Raw genomic sequence first — 16,590 nt, forward strand, 5'->3', positions numbered from 1 at the left:
CATTCCTAGATAACAGAGTTGAGTGCTGGTCGTTAACCAATCGGAGTGAGTAGTTTCTAGGTCAAGCAGACCTTGGCTTTCTGCCAAGAGTAAATTGACACTGCCTTGAGTTAATTGTGTGAAGCCAGAATCTGCAAGTTTTCATGAGAATCAATTAACAGAAACTGAACACCCCCTCACAGATTCTGCTGGACAATTAACATCAAATAACACCTATGTAGGAGATTGTTTTTCCAGCAAACCTAAACCCTTGCACATTTGCTTGTTCTTTATCTTTACCAATGGTTTAGTTACTACATCTGCTACATTTTCTTCACTTGGTACATAAGTACATGTGATTATATTGTCTTGTACACAGCAACGTACATTTTGGTATTTTACAGAGATATGTTTGGAACGTGATTTGAAACCCTCTGTTTTACTTAAGGTTATACAAGCCTGATTATCAATGTAAACTCGTACTGGTTCTCCACAATTTACATTTAAATCTGCTAACAAATGCTTGAAATAAATCACCTCGTTGCACAATTCACTCAATGCGGCGTACTCGGATTCCGTTGATGACACACTTACAACGTCTTGCTTGCGTGACCGCCAGCTGATTAAAGCTCCACCGACCATTATGACTAGTCCTGTGACAGATTTTCTATCTGGCAAATTTCCCCAGTCACTGTCACAGAAGCAACTCAACATTTCATCCTCTGAAGAATTTAATTGTAACATATAGCCAATTGTCTGTTTGAGGTATCTCAGAACTTGTTTTACCCCTTTCCAGGCATTTAGTGTGGGTTTTGAGACCAATCTACTCAATATGCCTACTGCATAGCTAATATCCGGTCTGGACCATTGTGCTAGATACAATAAACTTCCAATTGCAGAATGATATATATCAGGATGTTCAAATTCAGGACTCTCATCTATATGAAGTGTTTTTATGAAACCTGGATCCATAGGCACCACTGCTCCTTTGCAATCCTGCATCCTGTATGTAGTCAGTAGTTGTTTAACTTTGTTCTGCTGACTAATTAGGCAGCTGCCATCTTGGGCCCAGCACACTTCCAACCCTAGATATGTCCTAACTGGGCCTAAGTCCTTCATTTTGAACTTGCTGGACAATTGCTTGGCAAACCTTTTAGTTTGTTTATCTGTTTTGCAAGCATACAATACATCATCTACATAAATCAGACAAAACTCTTGATCACTGCCTGTACCACGTACATAAACGCAATTGTCAGCTGTACTCTGCTTGAAACCAAATGACACTAAGGCCTCATGGAAACATTTGTTCCAAGATCTTGCCGCCTGTTTGAGACCATATAAAGCTTTGTTTAATTTCAACACTCTATTGGAACCTGTCTCATAACCAGGCGGTTCGGCTAGATACAGGTCTTCTGATATTGATGCATGTAAATATGCAGTCTGGATATCAAAATGGTTTAACAGGAGTTTTCTCTTTGCTCCAAGCGTTAGAATCAGCCTTACACTGTCCCCCCTTAGTAGGGGAAAAAGTCTCATCATAATCTTTTCCAGGCCTCTGAGAGTATCCTTGAGCCACTAAACAAGCTTTGTATTTGTACTTTCCTGTCACCAGAGGTTTAAGTTTGTACACCCACCTGCAGCCTACAATCTTTGCCCCCTCAGGCGCTGCTACTGGTGTAAAGACCTTGTGCTCATTCAGAGAGGACATCTCTTCTTCCATTGCCTGTTTCCAGAGCTCTGCCTCCTCTTTTGGTAACTTTAACACCTCCTGAAAACTCTTGGGCTCTGCAATTACACTAAACACGTTTGCAGTATCTGGAGAAAAACGCACCGGAGGCACTCCTTTGTTTTGTCTTTTAGATCTTCTGGGAGAAAATTTTTCTTCTGACCCACTTTCCTCCTCAGAACTACAACCTCTCTTTTGTTGCGTAGCAACTGGTCTCTGGCTAATTCCACTTTCTTGAGAGCTCTTATCTGAACTTTCCTCCCCCTCAGACTCTGATTCTCTATGTTTACCTTCAGAGTCATGAAGCTCCTGGGAAGGTTCAAACCAAACCTCAGTATTGGTATGTAGTCTCTCCCAGCCACTATGTTCACAAAAACTGGCATTCCTGGAGATCACAATGCCATTTGTCCCTTCAGCAAAGCGGAAACCTTTTCCCAGCTCCTGGTAACCCACAAACACTAACTGTTTGGTCTTAGGATCTCCCTTCTTTCTCATTTGTTTTGGAATTAGTACCCAGGCCTTTGATCCAAACACATGCAAATGGTCAATTTTGGGTTTTTTCTGAAACAATTTAAAGTACGGAGTTGTACCTATTGTTTGATGAAAAAGCCTATTTTGGAGATAACACGTGGTGAGCATGCTCTCCCCCCAATAAGACATGGGCAAATCAGCATCATCAAGCATGGCAAACATCATATTTTGTAAAGATCTGTGTTTTCGCTCTGCAACGCCATTCTCCTCTGGGGAAAAAGCGTTCGTTTTTCTATGCCCAATGCCACGCTTTTGTAACCAATCTCTAAAAGCATTTGACATAAATTCGCCACCTCTGTCCGTCTGAATCCTTCTGAGTTTAATGGACAGAAATCTTTCCACAGATGCCACCCAGCCTTTGAACTTAGTGAACACGTCACCCTTATTCTTCATGGGAAAAACCCAAGAGTAACGTGTGGCGTCATCCACAATTGTTAATGAAAAACGCGATCCACCCCTGCTTACAGCAAATGGACCAATTACGTCCATGTGAACCAGCTGTAGCGGTGACTCACTAACTCTGTCACTTCTGGGGTAAGAGACTCTGTGGGTTTTTACCTTTTTACAGACATTACAATCAAGGTACTTATTACAACTCTTTAAATTACCCCATCAGCCAATTCAGACATTTTTAGTACACTTTTCCAGCCAGCATGCCCCATTTTCCTATGCAATAAGTGCACACAGTTGTCATGTATAGCTTTGTTATTCACTGCAGGCTGAGATTTACTGACTACTGCTGCAACTTGAGATCCTGCTTTAAGCCAAAAGAAGCCTCCCTCTGACTTAGCAGTGCCTAAAATCTCACCAGCCTTCTTAATAATGCAACTGTCTCCTTCAAAATACACTTTAAACCCAGCTTTTAGCAAACAATCTACAGACATCAGATTGCTCCTTAATGAAGGCACACAAAGTACATTTTGCAGGCATTCACGAAAACAAGGAACAAAAACTGCACCCCCCGAAATCACTTCGGAAGTACTTCCATCTGCTAGGGCTACCTGGCTGCGCTGTGCTGAGTTCTTGGAAACAAACAATTCATCTGAATTTACGATGTGCCGAGACGCTCCCGAATCAACCACCCAGACAGTTTGTTTCTCATCAGCAATCTTGACCTCGGCGGTCACCAGCTGAGCCGACTGTTTTCGTTTGAAGAATTTCTTTTTACGCTGCTGCTGCTGCTGCTGCTGATCTCGTCTCTGCTCTTGCACCGGCCACTGAGACTTGATCAACTCTGGACATTGTCGTTTTAGATGCGCTGAAGACCCACATCGGAAACAACGCCTAACAGCAAACGCTGACTCCTCACCGGTACGCTGCTCTTGCTTCACCTCTGGCACGGCATGAGAACTCCCTCCAAACCGCCCGCCTGTAGAAGCCTCTGCAGCAAACGACCTTTCTTGCCTCTTCTGCCATTCTTCAATCAAACGCCCAGTAACGTAACTGACTGATAAATCATGCTCCTGTATGCCTTCTAGAGACAAAACTAAATTATCCCAGCTTTCCGGGAGAGAACTCAAAATAATAGCCACCTTCTCCTGCTGGTCTAACGCACAGTCTCTTTCCTGTAGCGCAGCAAACTTTAACTGTAAACTGTGTAGGTGTTCCTGCATTGTAACCCCAGGCTGCAACGTTGCCTTGTACAATGCCTTGCGAATGAACAGCTTGGAAACTGCTGTCTCACGCACATGGAGTTCTTTAAGTGCTTGCCACACACCTCTAGCTGTTTTGATTCCCCTCACATACGGCAACTGGGAATCTTCCAGCCCCAAAACAATTGTGGCCCTTGCTCTTTGGTCTTTATCGAGGTCTTCATCATCAGGCTTCGCAGGAAACTTACTCACCACTTGCCAGAGACGATCCCTCTGCAGCACTGCCTGCATGCGTTCCGACCACAGCAAGTAATTGGAGTCATTCAGACGCTCAAAAGCCATCTGAACTGGTTGAGAGGCCATCTTGAGAGCGATGTCCCTGGAACCCGGAACCAGCTACTCACGACCACCGAGAGAGAGAACAGGAACCACAGCAACCCAGCACTCACATGCTGCAGCTGTTGTCCTTGTGTCCACTGCGTCACCAGCAAACAACAGTCAGGAACCAGCCAGTGTCCATCTGCTGCACCAACAGGAACAACAACTTCCGGAACTACTGGAACCAACACCGTTGATGCTGACACCACCACAACTCAGGCTGGCAGCACAATACCCATAACCTCTTGGAACTTTGAAGTGTCAGGCATAGCTCTAATGGCTTTAGCCCAAACGTAGCAGAGTTTTCCTGCACAGCGAAGAAGCTAGTTGAGGTGGAAATGACTAGTCAGCTAGACTCAGAATAACTATTTACAGGATTTATTAAAAGGAAAAAGAAACCAGCAGAGTTTCTGCATATAAAACAAAGTAAAATAAATCCTCTCTCTCTCTCTCTCAACCTTACACAGCACTCCTACTCCTAACACACCACACCCCAAACGTACTAGCATTCCTAGATAACAGAGTTGAGTGCTGGTCGTTAACCAATCGGAGTGAGTAGTTTCTAGGTCAAGCAGACCTTGGCTTTCTGCCAAGAGTAAATTGACACTGCCTTGAGTTAATTGTGTGAAGCCAGAATCTGCAAGTTTTCATGAGAATCAATTAACAGAAACTGAACAGCCCTGAAGATGCAGTCTTTTTCCGTGTATAACATGCCCCCATGTATAAGAGGCCCCCTATTTTTGGAGACTTCAAATTAAGAAAATGGGGGGGATTGCCAAGAGTTGTTAAACTTTTTGGGGGGAGGATTGCCCCCAGAGTTGTTGAGCTTAATTGGGGGGGTGCCTAAAATCGCTCGCCCAACTAACCAACGCTGACAATAGCAAATGCCTACAAAGCCACCAATCAACTACCCACTCACCGCCAGCAGCCACCAATCACCCGCCCAATTGCCACAGCACCAGCCTATCGACAGCAGCCTTGCCACAACCGCCAATCACCCACCCCATTGCTGACAATCTCCTGCTCGCAGCAGCAACCAATCGCCTTTCCACCCTCTGCACTATCCGTGTATAAGACGACCCCTAATTTTTTTACATAATTTTAAAATAAAAAACCTCGTCATACACGGGAAAATTCAGTGATTACAGGTTATTTGCAGGTTCTGTGAAATTTCCCTTATTCAATGCACTTTTGTATTATTTTCCCCTTTGCAGCTTCTACCGTAGATTTTATACAACAACTTGTACGATGAGTGTTCTCTGTAGAGCAGCAATGACTAACTCATGGCTCTCCAAATGATGGTGGGCTCCAGCCCTGTCCCCCCCCCCCAGCTTTAGCAACAACCAGGGATGCTGTGAGCTGCATCCATCAACACCTGGAGGACCACAGGTTCCCCATCACTTGCCCAGTACGAAGATGCTAAGGACAAATTGGCCTGATCTGACCAAGTCTCTTTCCTGCCTTGCGGAAACATCTCTTTAGAGAGCTGAACCAGAGCAGATCAAAATTAACTTAAGAAACCCGTCTCCAATCAGACTTGGCATCTGTCCTCTCCGATTTCATTTTGCTGTGACCACCTAGTGGCTTACTCAGCCCAGGAGGGTAACAGACCTCCATGCGTGGAACAATTAGGTAGCTTGTGCTCTTTAAACCTGCATAATGACAAAGAGCTTCGTTTGGATAAAGAAAAAGCATTATTTAAATGTGATTATGCTGTTTTACCAAGGCTAATTGGCTTCTAAAGGTCAGTCTCATTAGGAGCTCATCAGTGAAGGATTCATTGAAAGAAATTGCATTGTGGGTTTTTTTTTAACACATTGATTACCTTTGTCTTTTTTTCATATTAACAACTGAGTAAGAAAGTACAACAGTGGTGAAGTTGGGCAAAATACAGATGTAGCCCAGACTGTTTGGAAAGCAATCCACTCTGGGCTCATTTCCCAAGACTGTGTCTATAGCACGGACTCCCATAAGAGAACTCAGAATAATGTCATGTGGCTTTTTGAGTTGCAGATACGGAAGCCTGATACCACCCACATCCCGAGGAGGGATGGGAGAAGTTCTGTGCAGTTTGCATTTAAAGGTGAATCAATTTCCCAAAACTGTACATGAACCGAAGCACAGCCGCCCTTGGAAATTCACATCTCTACGAATTTTGCAGTGCTGTTCTCAAGCCAAGCCATGTGTACAAAAATGCATCTTTAGTGGGGAAAAATAATACAAAAGTGCATTGAATAAGGGAAATTGCTTTGGGGGGGGGGAGTGTTTATTAGGATAAGTTCACTGATGACTTTTCATGGGGACATAAAACAAAAGGTAAATTGATGCAGAAATGTAGAGAATTCAACTTAAGAGAAACCGAAACTGATAGTTGCCCATCCCTGCTTCCAGAGGAGCCAACTCCTAGGGTCTGAGGGGTCTTCCACCCCCCCTAAAATGTCTGAGGGGGCCAGCCGCCCCCCCCCCCCCGTTGATAGGCATAGTCATTAAAATAGTATGCATACACTGTATCATGTGGTTGATTATGCAGGGCGGGTTTTACAAGGATTTCCCCAATTGTTTATTCAAGTTGACACCCCTGCCTGCTCCCGACATAATACACACTCAAACACCACAGTCATATCCACTGGCATAGCAGATTGTGAGAATTCTTGTGCTCAGTGTGCTAGGGCATGTGTGCATGTGTGCACAAACACACACAGAGAGCTATATCCCCAAACCAGCAGGGATGTGTCAGGCAAAGTCACAAAGGCCCATTAGTTATACAGTGGTACCTCGGATTAAGTACTTCATTCGTTCCGGAGGTCTGTTCTTAACCTGAAACTGTTCTTAACTTGAAGCATCACTTTAGCTAATGGGGCCTCTCGCTGCCTGTGTGCAGCCGCCGTGTGATTTCTGTTCTCATCCTGAAGTAAAGTTCTTAACCCGAGGTCCTATTTCTGGGTTAGCGGAGTCTGTAACCTGAAGCGTATGTAGCCTGAAGCGTATGTAACCCGAAGTACCACTGTATCGTAGAATTCACACCCGACTTATTTCCCTGCTTTTACGTTTGGAGACATAGCTCCTCTAGACAGTGCTATTTTTCTAGAAAAAGAGGAGCTGGAACTCACCATGAATGCTGCACTTGTTCTCGTATAATGGCAATGGCAGTGAGTTCCGGGAAAGTTTATCAAGTTTACCATGTCTATCAGAAGGAGAGGTGATATACTGTGTCTAACTGCTAAACAAATTCCGCCAACAAAAGAGCAGTGTCCTTCTAGGCAACAGAGCCAGGATCCACACAGCATCACATCGCAGAAGAGTCCGACAAACAACAGGTCTTCTGACTCCTGGCCAGGTGTGCCACTAACCCCCGCTGCCCATTCTTCTGCTGACACGTTTGCCACAGGTGGGTTATCTGGGCGCTACATGACGGTTTCGACTCCTAGTTCCTCATAATACTTTCTGTAACAAAACTCTCTCTTCTACATTATAGCAGCCAAGCTCAGACACAAAAACGAGAAGGGTGCGGGAGCTATTGTACTATGCAATGATGCAGTAGGCTGCGCCACCCAGTGGCTGAAATGCAGCACATGCCAAGGCTGTTGCCCTTTTGAAGGAGGAAAACGGAGTGGTCTGAGGCACAGAGAGAATGCCAAGGGCTTTTCCGTGAAATACGGTGACGTCTCGAGCTATAAAATTGGCACGACTACTATTAGGCTTTAATGAATTCCCAGGAGGAGTGGGGAGACCCCCGCCTGAAAGAGCCACTGCCAGTCAAAGTAGACAGTACTGAGATGGGTAGACCAACAGTCTGACTCTGTCTTGGGCTCTGCAGGCATCATTGATTCCATGTGTGCATGCGTGTTTTCAAGTTTATGCCTCTGAAATCTATCAAGTATGCTTGTGGGCGGTACTTTGTGGGGTACATTTGCACTGCATGTTGCTGCCTCTCCCCTCAGTTAGCACTTCCCAGCCCAACATAACTTACAGAACTTTGAAGTCCATTATGGGCAATACTTTTTTTAAAAGGTATTTTTGAAATACAAGTTTTTCAGTCTACCATATTTACACAAAAGAGCAGAGAAAATAATAATAATCCCAAGACAGGAGACCTAAATTCTGGTGTGGGCATGCGCGCGCGCGCGCGTGTGTGTGTGTGTGTGTGTGTTTGAAATACGATTTATTTTGATATACCAAATTTGCCACAAAAAAGCACTTTTAAAATTTGTGTTTCCACAAGGCAGGGAAGAATTTACCGTTGCTCACAGGAAAAGTTGCCATTTCCTTTACTTTCTTTGTCCTCTCCTGCCTCCTGTACTTTTAGGGGCGGATGTTATTTTTATTTTTAATGTATTTGTTTTGTGCAAGAGCGGTTATGTGTGAAAGAGCTGTTAAAAATGAAAATACTGCTCACCTCCCTTCAGCAACAACCAGTGGGAAAAGGCAGGCTGCATCCCTTCCTTTAGAAACAAAATGGAAATATGGGGTGTCGTGATAGATGGCGCCCAGCAGCTACCATACACATTAAAAAACCTGCCCACACAATGCAACTCAGGTCATACACAATCAGGTAATGTGCTTTTATATTGAGTTTTTTCCCCTTATCAGATTGTCCATGTATTGCGAAAATCCAAATTTAATAGTAGGCAAGCAGAGACTGCCTTTTGGGTGAGGAGGATGCCATGTGAATGCTGCAAAAACAACAATACACACACGAAACAGAAGCAGCTTCAAATCCACAAAAGACTCCAGTGTGGAAAAGACTGAAGGCAACTTTCCATGTTCTTTGCTTGTGCATGGCCAAGGAAAAAAGTGTGGGTGATATTCCACCAAGTGGAACCAGAGCCGCCACAACCATTAGGCAGGATGAGACCTCTGCTTTAGGCGGCAGAAGCTCTCCAGGGTGCCCCAACTGCCCCACTGCTTCCGCCATTGGCGGAGAAGTACTGCCACAATTGGTGCCAATTTCCAGCAAGATTGTGTCCATTCAGAGAGAGCTCTCATCCGAAACCACGTGAGATCTTGTGGAGCATGCATGATTTGGGGCAAGACCTCACCCGAAACCTGTGTGATCTTGCCCAAAATCTGCACCAATGACAGCATTGCTTCTCTGCCAGTGGCAGATGTGGTAGGGTGTCATGAACTGACAGAATAGCGGGGAGGAGGAAGAGGATCCCAGTGAGGGGTGTCATCATGACTGGGACACTCCAGGGCAAGTTGGGGATGGAGAAGAAGTTGGTGTAGAAAATACTCATGGAAGGACGGAGAATGGTGAGGGGATGGGGGTCAGTGCACAGGAATCAGAGCAGCAGGACCCATCACCAGAGGCAGAGGGGCCCCTGTCTCCATGAACACAGTGGGCTCTGAGGCATAGGGAGCAGTAGAAGGAATGCTCTAGGAGGCTGAGGTAGGCAAGGGCCCACAGCCCAGCTCCCTAGCTGACCAAGTGGGGCTCACTAGCTCTGGGAGGAGGTATGTGATTCATCAGCTGGAGTAGGCTTAGAACAGGTGAGGATCACATGCCTCTTCAAACCCAGGTGCTGCAATCAGCAGGCAAAGTACCAAAGGCAAGCAGAGCTGAGGTGCTGTGTCTCCTCAACTGCCCATATTGGTTAGATCACGACTGGGTGTATGGGACTGATCTCCAGGTGCCCTGATCCCTGGATCAGCTGCAGAGGTGAGAACCTGGCCTGACTGGACTCTAGACTCATTAGCCTACTAGACTACATGCTAGCAACTGCCATGTCCTTGTGTACAGCAGTGGGACTTGGGTGGCACTGTGGTCTAAACCACTAAGCCTAGGGCTTACCAATCAGAAGGTCGGCGGTTCGAATCCCCATGACGGGGTGAGTTCCTGTTGTTCAGTCCCAGCTCCTGCCAACCTAGCAGTTCGAAAGCACATCAAAGTGAAAGTGCTCTGGTGGGATGGTAAACGGCGTTTCCATGCGCTGCTCTGGTTCACCAGAAGTGGCTGAGTCATGCTGGCCACATGACCCAGGAGCTGTACGCCGGCTCCCTCAGCCAGTAAAGCGAGATGAGCGCCGCAACCCCAGAGTCGTTCGTGACCAGACTTAACTGTCAGGGGTCCTTTACCTTTACCTTTACCCCATGGTTCAGGACATAGGGATTACAGCAGGAGCAGGGAGGTGAGGGTGGGAGCGGCAACAGCAGGGCAAAGTGGCACTTTCCATTGTGCAGCAAATTAGGACACATTGCCCCTGCTCAGAACAGACCCATTGAAATGAATTAACCTAAGTGAGTCCTAAATTCAATGGACATAAAGGACTAGCATTGAATACCACCAAAAAAATTTCCAGCAACAATAAATTATGGCGAGTAATGGGGCAATGAAGTGTCCCTACGAAGCAAATCACACTGTGTGGTTTTTTGTTTTGGTATTTCTTCAGAAAAACAAAAGCTTCTGAATTTAAAGCTTGGCCTAGCAGAAGGCCAGCTAGCATATGAAGTTTCTTCTTTCTCTGCATTGCAAGACTTAGAATCGTAGAATTGTAGAACTGTAAGGGAACTGTAAGAGTCATCTAGTCCAACCCCCTGCCATGCAAGAATCTCAGCTCAAGCGTCATAACGGAGACACCATACCAGAGACTTCATAGCAGAGACACCCTGGAGGTGTTGCATAGAACTGCTGCAAGCTTCTGGACGGATATCCTTCCAAGTTAATGGTTAGTGAAAGAGGAATGGGTAACAAGTTTTGAACATGTTTGGCCTCTGAAGTGAGGGAACCGCCTGCAAAGCTGCAGAACAGCTTCCCCTGCTCCACATACTGGAAGTTTAATCCTTGCAGAAATGAAGAAGTGTGTGCCTTGATGCCTCAGTAACGATTCTGCATCTGCATATTTCATGCACAGGTACACTTCTCAGCCGAACCACAGATGTTACTTTGGTTATAGCTGAACGAGTCCTGATTCCCCACAGTGATTCTGCCTTTGCCAGCACATAGTGTTGTGCAGCCTGGGCAGTCTTCTGATGAGATCATCTCGGGTGGGAGTCAATGGGGGGCGGGGGAGAGAGATTACTTCCTTGCTATCTTCTCCATATACAGTGGTACCTCGGGTTACATAAGCTTCAGGTTACATATGCTTCAGGTTACAGATTCCGCTAACCCAGAAATAGTGCTTCAGCTTAAGAACTTTGCTTCAGGATAAGAACAGAAATCGTGCTCCGGTGGTGCAGCAGCAGCAGGAGGGCCCATTAGCTAAAGTGGTGCTTCAGGTTAAGAACAGTTTCAGGTTAAGAATGGACCTCCAGAACGAATTAAGTACTTAACCCGAGGTACCACTGTATAGTGGTACCTCAGGTTACAGACGCTTCAGGTTACAGACTCCGCTAACCCAGAAATAGTACCTCAAGTTAAGAACTTTGCTTCAGGATGAGAACAGAAATCATGTGGCGGCGGGAGGCCCCATTAGCTAAAGTGGTACCTCAGGTGAAGAACAGTTTCAGGTTAAGAACGGACCTCCGGAACGAATTAAGTTCTTAACCCGAGGTACCACTGTACAATAGATTTCCGTGCTCTCAAAGATGAATGTGCACGCGCTGCAAATTACTATGCAATGGTGACACTTTGCAAGCGAAAGCTCCTAGGTTAAATCGTCCACATTTCCAGGTAGGGTTGGGGAAATCCTGACAATCTGGAGACGAGCCTCACATAGGATGTGTCCTTTTCAGTCTGAAGTTGCTGTCTGTATTAATCTTGCATTGGAGAAATCCTTGATGGCTGCTGATGTTCATGTCCTTTAGGGTTATACTCCTGTAATATGGGGGCTAACAGCAGGACAACAAAAATGGATGCTACAAGTCCTTGTGGTTGCTAAGAGACCTATACATTTGAGCCTGAAAGGACATTTTTCACCATCTGTTATGCAGTGCTTTGAAAACCTTAATGCCCTTGCTGCCTTCTATAAACACCAAGTGCAGTTGGAGACCTTTCCGAATATTTGGAGGGCATATGTCAATCTCTATGTGTAAATAAAGATGGATACATTGATGTTTCTTGTACTGTGAATGGGAGCAGACGATTCTGTTTTTGTTTTGTTGTTTTGTTCTCCCCCTTTCCAGTCTCTTTTGTGGGTTTTTCTTCCTTCCTTTAATAAATTAGCAAACATTATATATAAATATCCAGAGAACTGCTGTCATACAGTGTGGGCACTGCTTAACTGTATACCTGAAGGAGCATCTCCACCCTCATTGCTCAGCCCAGACACTGAGATCCAGCTCTGAGGGCCTTCTGGTGGTTTCCTCACTGTGACAAATGAGGCTACAGAAATCAGGCAGAGGGCCTTCTCGGTAGTGGCGCCTGCCCTGTGGAACGCCCTCCCATCAAGCAAATACACAACCATCTGATTTTTAGAAGACACCTGAAGGCAGCTCTGTATAGAGAAGTTTTTAATGTTTGATGTCTTATTGTGTTTTAATTTGTTGGAAGCCACCTAGAGTGGCTGGGGGAAATACACACACACACACACACACACACACACACACACACACACACACACATTTCCCCAAGTGTCTTATTTTCCAAACCTTAAGCTTGGTTATCTACATTTCTGCATCTGGTTGCAATTTTACTTTTTTAAAAATGTCATCACGAAAATTCATTGGGGAACTTTTCCTAATACACAATAGTTTTATGCAATCTTATTGAATGTACACGTTTTGGCAAAGCAATTTACCCCAATAGAATATATTTCAATATGTTGTTTTCACTAATATGCGCATGGTTATGCACACCTCTCCCCATTCTATGCATATTCGTACACTTTATTTGGCTGGAGAACCTCATGACAAAATTCGGTGGAGTGGAAATTTCAAAGGATGGCTGTGGTTCATGTAATGTTTCGGAATATGCAAATTAAGTGGGTTTGCTTTTAAATATAAAGTGAACAGATTTCTCTCCCATCCCTACCATAGCTGTCAACTTTTCCCTTTTCTTGTGAGGAATCCTATTCGGAATAAGGGAATTTCCCTTAAAAAACAGGAAACGTTAACAGCTATGATCCCTACACAGAGCAGACTAATGTGTTTATACTATGACTGGCCAATGGGAGCTGTAAGTGGTGGTATCTAATGAAACTTGATGTTGGTATTCCTTTGTTTTAATTTAAAAGTATCATTTTCATTTTCTGTCCCACCATTTCAGACTTTAATGAGGCCTCTAGGCAACTTACAACACAGTGCCATATTCCCAAATCAGTTCAAACCCAATTTTAAAACCAAAACCTAGCACTTAGCTGCAAGACAACAACATTACTGACAACAGCAGCTAGCTATCATCACACACCCTGGACCCTAATCTGAAGCTGCAGCATCTGGTACCTCTTCCTCCATTGAATAGGAATATCTCAGACACACAGGCACACGTTCTCCTTAGTCACATGTTTAACAGAAAAGCTATTTGTTTGCTAAGTTTCCTCTTGTTCGGAAGGATAAAATCTTGTGTGTCAAGGTGAACACTAGGGGGTGCTAGCAACCTTTGCTCAAACTGATGAAGCCTCTGCAGCTTTTGGATTGTGTTCACTAGGGAGGGATAGAGATTTCCCAGAACCCAATGTAAATAGTGTGATTAAAATTAGCATCTGTGTTGCTAATTCAGAAAACACTTTACTGAAAGTCACACTTAATGGTAAAAGCCACTCTGTGTTGATGCAGTTGAGAGTCCAAGCCAGTTTATTGGCGAGTCAATCCTGTGCTGCTGTTACTCTGGCATCGATTATTCCATTAATGAGGAATTGTCTGTGGCTAATAGGCTTTTGATCATTTGTCTTAAGTGCCAATACAGCAGCAGATGCTTAACCTGTTGAGGCACCAGTCTTCTTTTCTGCCGCGAGGGCCAGCTGCCTTAAAATAATCCCATTGTCACGGTGTCCTTCACAAATATCTTCCCCCTTTGCTACGAAAGGCGCTTTGGGTGGTGAAATGGCAGTGCCTGTGTAGCAGCAAATGTGCTGGTGCAGAAACAAGGAGTGAATCAAAGAGGTTGTGGGTTAGAGGCCAAGCGCATGGCCTGACTCTAATGGTGACAGGAGCATAACATCCTTATTGCTTCACCAGCTTGCCTGACATGGTTGGCGCTGATTTGTTGGAAGGGGGATGACTGATGTAAAAATAAAATTGTATCTGAAGTCAAGTACCTGGCTTTCTTAAGGAGGGCATGGTTAGGCTATTTCTTAAGAGGCCTAAACTAAGGATGGGGATCTAGTGACCCTCCAGATGTTGCCAAACAACAACTCCCACTGGCCTCAGCCAACACGGCTAGTGATCAGTGAAGATAGGGGTTGTGGTTCAGCAATATCTGTAGGTTCTCTACCCCTGACTTAATCTATCTGGCCTGGAGCTGCCTTTGAAGATGGTAAAGAAGTGTTACCTGGCCAAAGCTGCTTGAGACCTCGTTGGGAGCAGACATCATTCTGTGCATGTTTGCATTTCTGGTGCATTTCTGGGTCCAATTCAAAGTCGTCGTCTTCTTCTTCTTCTTCTTCTTCTTCTTCTTCTTCTTCGGCGATCACTCGTAGCTGACTAAGATTGTCTTCCATAAACACGGTTTTAACAGTGAGTCCGTGAGTGATTTTGGAGGCCAATTCTGGATCCACACATCCTTCCACAGTGGGGACATAAGTTTCTGGATGGGAGTTGATCACAGTGAGGGTTTGCCAAGCGTGCCTTCCTCTTAGCACGTTTCTCCCTTTGTCCTGAGTTTGAGCATCTTCAAAGCCCACGACACCTTTGGTAAAGGCTGTTCTCCAACTGGAGCTCTCGTAGGCCAATGCTTCCCAGTTGTCGGGGTTTATACTACCTTTTTTTAGATTTGACTTGAGAGTCTTTACACCTCTTTTGTTGACCACCAGCATTACGCTTTCCATTTTTAAGTTCAAAGTGCTGGTTTAGTTGCAGGTTATTTGGAGAATTGCTTCCCATAACTACCTTTAAGGTCAGTTAGGCTGGCGGGCACCAGTGACGGGACATCCTTATGGTGGCTCCTATCCTATGAGATATACAGCTATAGCTCCTTCAGTCCAGGCTCTTATTTTATTCAGCTTTAAACTGAAAGAGTTGTTCCTGAGGCTCCCTCTTGGTGTTTATTGAATGTTATAGATGTATTTAAACTCTCTATTTTATTGTGATTTCAATTGTATGTTTTTAATGGGTTTTTTTTTTTAAATGTAAGATTTTAAAAAATAATTTGAACTGCCTATAGTAGCCTAGGAAGATCAGAAGTACAGTGGTGCCCCACAAGACGAAATTAATTCGTTCCGCAATTTTTGTCGTCTAGCGAATTTTTCGTCTTGCGAAGCACGAAATCCCATAGGAATGCATTGAAAATCAATTAATGCGTTCCTATGGTCAAAAAAAGTCCAAACAAAGCCAAATTTGGTACAACAACAGTTTATTAACTGCTCTTTAAAGTCACACATACTGTAAAGAGCAGTTCAAAAATTGAAGGGAAAATAAATTAACTTTATAAACATGACAGAAAAACATTTAAAAATCAACAAAGTGTACAGTACATTTTCTAAGACTCTGGGGGACCACTCGAAGAAGGCTCCTCTTCCACTCTTTGCTTCTTGGTCAAGAACCTGTCCATAGTCTGCTGCTTTATCCGCCTTTTCAGCAGCTCCCTGAAAGACGACATGACCCTCGTATCATAAAAGTTCCCAGCGTCATGTGCCACGTGCTTCTCATGGTGGTGTAGATCTGCAAAAGTCTGCACCTCCTTCCACTTCTGGCAAATGTCCCTCAGTCTTTCGGAGGACAGCCGTTCCTCAGTTGCTTCCTCCTCTTCCAGTGAGGCCTGCTCCTGCGCAGCCTCTGCCTGCAGAACGTAGCCCTCCGTCGTCACAACCTCCAGGAACTCCGCTGCAAAGTCTTCAGCCGCAGGAACATCAGAACTGGCAGCCTCTCCATGCCTGACCACACTGTGGATGCCAGATCTTGTCTTGAACCGGTCAAACCAACCTCTGCTAGCCTTGAAGACTTCTGGCTCGGCTGAGGTTCCTGGCTGTTCCCGGATGAGGTCAGCGTGCAAGGCCTTGGCCTTCTCACAAATGACGGCCTCAGACACTGTGTCCCCTGCACGCTGCTTCTCTTCTATCCAGATGAGCAGCAACTTCCCGACCTCCTCCAGGACAGCTGGGCGGTTCTTCACGATCCTGGTGACTCCCTTGGCTGCATCAGTTGCCAGGATCTTCTCCCTCATCTTCAGGATGGTCCCGATGGTCGATGGGTTCCTGCCGTACTCCCTGGCGATGTCCGTCACACGCATTCCGCCGTCGTGCTTCCAGATGATCTCCTTCTTCATTTCCAGCATCACCTTCTCCTTCTTCCTCTCGCCGGCCACCGCAGCAGCAGTCTTCTTGGGTCCCATGGCAGCACAGCTCCTACCTT

At 45.2% G+C, this 16,590-nt stretch overlaps 1 long non-coding RNA gene across 1 annotated transcript; it reads right to left on the reverse strand.

Annotated features, from left to right (window-relative positions):
• Window positions 1–15,575: 15,575 nt before the first annotated feature.
• On the reverse strand, window positions 15,576–16,295 carry LOC309339022. The gene is made up of 2 exons (XR_014155140.1): window positions 16,088–16,295; window positions 15,576–16,012 (listed from the first exon to the last, which is right to left on the reverse strand). It is a non-coding gene; the product is annotated as an uncharacterized lncRNA (long non-coding RNA).
• Window positions 16,296–16,590: the final 295 nt, after the last annotated feature.

Source organism: Podarcis erhardii, assembly GCF_964252035.2.
Source record: "Podarcis erhardii genome assembly, chromosome: 1".
NCBI lineage: Eukaryota > Metazoa > Chordata > Lepidosauria > Squamata > Lacertidae > Podarcis > Podarcis erhardii.